General features: G+C 36.7%; 1 non-coding gene across 1 annotated transcript; it reads left to right on the forward strand.

Moving 5' to 3' along the window:
- The first annotated feature begins 1,472 nt into the window (after positions 1-1,472).
- On the forward strand, positions 1,473-1,579 carry LOC129675062 (U6 spliceosomal RNA). Its single transcript, XR_008719870.1, has one exon. It is a non-coding gene; the product is annotated as a U6 spliceosomal RNA (small nuclear RNA).
- The last annotated feature ends 1,836 nt before the right edge of the window (positions 1,580-3,415 follow it).

Raw genomic sequence — 3,415 nt, forward strand, 5'->3', positions numbered from 1 at the left:
AGAGACCATAGATGCCAACCCAGACTACAATATCCAGCAAAGCTTTCAATCAACATAGATGAACAAAACCAAATATTCTATTACAAAACTAACCTTAAGCAATATCTACACAGCAACCCAACCCTACAAACAATACTAGAATTAAAACTCTGATCCAACAAAGACAACTCTACCCAAGAAAACACAGGATATAGATAAATTCACAACAATAACAAAAAAATTAAAAGAAAACAAGCATTGAAACACAGTAACACCCCCAAATGTACAATAAAAGGAATTAACATTCATTGGTCACTATTATCTATCAACATCAATGTACTCAACTCTCCAATAAAAAGACACAGACTAACAGAATGATTGCAGAAACAAGATTCAACATTCTGGTGCATCTAAGAAACACACCTCTGCAACGAAGATAAACACTACCTCAGAGTAAAGGGCTGGAAAAAGGTTTTTCAAACAAACAAACAAACCCAGAAAACAAGCTGTGTTAGCTATCCTAATATCTAATAAAATAGACTTTGAACCAAAATTAACCGAAAAAGAGGAGGAGGGGCATTTCATTCTCATTGAAGGAAAAGTTCACCAGGATGACATCACAATCTGGAACATCTATGCCCAAATACAAGAACACTTGCATTTGTAAGTAAAATATTATTAAAGCTGAAATCACACATTGATTCCAGCAATTTAATAGTGGGAGACTTCAACACTCCACTTTCCCCAAGGGACAGATAATCTAGACAGAAGCTAAATAGGAAAAATGACACTTAGAGAGGTCCTAAATCAAATGGACCTAACAGATGTCTACAGAACTTTTCATCCAAACTTAAAAGAGTATACCTTCTTTTCAGCACTTCATAGAACCTTCTCAAAAATTGACCATGTGGTTTGACACAAACCACAACAGAGACAAGAAGACTGAAATAATCCCTTGTTTCCTATCGGAGCACCATGGCCTAAAACTAGATCTAAACAACAAGAAAAATAACAAAAATCTTCCAAACACATGGAAACTAAATAACTCCCTACTCAATGATAGCTTGGTCAAGGAAGAAATGAAAAAGAAATGAGAGACTTCTTAAAATTCAATGAAAACTAAGGCAAAACTTACCTAAACTTATGGGACACAAGTTTTGTTGTTGTTGTTGTTTTGTATAAGGTTGTTTTAAGCTATTCTTTGATTTATGTTTTTTTCCTCATGAAATTGAACATTGTTCCTCAAGTTCTGTAAGGATTTTTTTTTTGTAATTTAGATGGGTATTACATTGAATATTTAAGTTGCTTATAGTAGGAGTGCCATTTTTACTGTTATTCCTATCAGTTCATGAGCATGAGAGATCTTTACATTCTTTCATATTTTCTTCAGTTTTTTCTTCAAATACTTGAAGTTTTTGTCATACATGTCATTCATTTGCTTGGTTAAAGTTCCCCCAAGATATATTATTTGAGGCTATTATAAAAGGGTGCTGGTGCTCGCTTCGGCAGCACATATACTAAAATTGGAACAATACAGAGAAGATTAGCATGGCCCCTTCGGAAGGATGACAAGCAAATTCGTGAAGCGTTCCATATTTTTATCAGAAATGAAAAGGGGGACATAACTACAGACACCGAAGAAATCCAAACAATCATTAGGTCATACTACAAAAGCCTATACACCACAAAATTTGAAAATCTAAACGAAATGGACAATTTTCTTGATAGATTCCATCTACCAACATTAAGTCAAGATCAGGTAGAAAGACTGAATAGCCCTATATCCCCCAAGGAAATTGAAGCAGTCATTCACAGTCTCCCCTCCAAAAAAAGCCCTGGGCCCGATGGTTTCAGCGCAGAATTCTACCAGACCTTCAAAGAAGTGCTAATACCCATTCTCCTCAAACTATTCCCAAAATAGAAACAGAAGGAACACTACCAAACTCATTCTATGAAGCGACAGTCACCCTTATACCATAACCACACAAAGACCCAACAAAAAAAGAGAACGTCAGACCTATCTCTCTTATGAATATTGACGCAAAAATACTCAATAAAATACTTGCAAACCGAATCTAAGAACACATCAAAGATATCATCCACCATGACCAAGTATGCTTCATCCCAGGCATGCAAGGGTGGTTCAACATACGGAAATCCATCAATGTAATCCACCACATAAACAAACTGAAGGAGAAAAAACACATGATCATCTCCTTGGACGCCGAAAAAGCATTTGACAAAGTCCAACACCCATTCATGTTTAAAGTATTGGAGAGATCAGGGATACAAGGCACATGCTTAAACATAGTAAAGACAATATACAGCAAGCCAACAGCCAACATCAAACTCAATAGAGAGAAACTTAAATCAATCCCACTGAAATGAGGGACAAGACAAGGCTGCCCACTCTCTCCATACCTCTTCAACATAGTACTTGAACTCCTAGCCAGAGCAATAAGACAAATAAAGGAGATCAAGGGAATACAAATTGGAAAGGAAGAGGTCAAAGTGTCACTATTCGCAGATGATATGATAGTATACATGAGTGACCCCAAAAATTAAACCAGAGAACTCCTTCAGCTGATAAACACCTTCAGCAAAGTGGCAGGATAAAAAATCAACTCAAAAAAATCAGAAGCCCTCCTGTACACAAAAGACAAAAGGGCTGAGAAAGAAACTAGGGAAACAGCACCCTTCACAATAGCCACTAATAACATAAAGTACCTTGGGGTGACATTAACCAAACAAATGAAAGACCTGTTTGAGAAAAACTTCAAGTCTCTGAAGAAAGAAATTGAAGAAGATCTCAGAAGATGGAAAAATCTCCTGTGCTCAAAAAACCCAGAATCTCCAAAACAACCCTGTACAACAACAGAACATCTGGAGGTATCTCCATCCCCTATCTCAAGCTGTACTACAGAGCAATAGTAATAAAAACTGCAAGGTATTGGCATAGAAATAGAAAGGAGGATCAATGGAACCGAATAGAAGACCCAGAAATAAACCCATGTACCTATGAATACTCGATTTTTGACAAAGCAGTCAAAACCATTCAATGGAAAAAAGATAGCACCTTCAACAGATGATGCTGGTCTAATTGGATGTCTACATGCAGAAAAATGAAAATAGATCTATATTTATTACCCTGCACAAACCTAAAGTCTAAGTGGATCAAAGACCTCAACATAAAACCAGATACGCTAAATCTGTTAGAAGAAAAAGTGGGGAACAGCCTAGAACTCATTGGAATAGGAGACAACTTCCTGAACAGAACTCCAACAGCACAGGCTTTAAGAGCAACAATCAATAAATTGGACCTCATGAAACTGAAAAGCTTCTGTAAAGCAAAGGACACTGTCATCAAAACAAAACGACTGCCTACAGATTGGGAAAGAATCTTCACCAACCCTTTATCTGACAGAGGGCTAATATC

The sequence above is a fragment of the Psammomys obesus genome, unplaced genomic scaffold (genome assembly GCF_907164565.1).
Source record: "Psammomys obesus unplaced genomic scaffold, mPsaObe1.curated_primary_1811, whole genome shotgun sequence".
In the NCBI taxonomy this organism is placed as follows: Eukaryota; Metazoa; Chordata; class Mammalia; order Rodentia; family Muridae; genus Psammomys; species Psammomys obesus.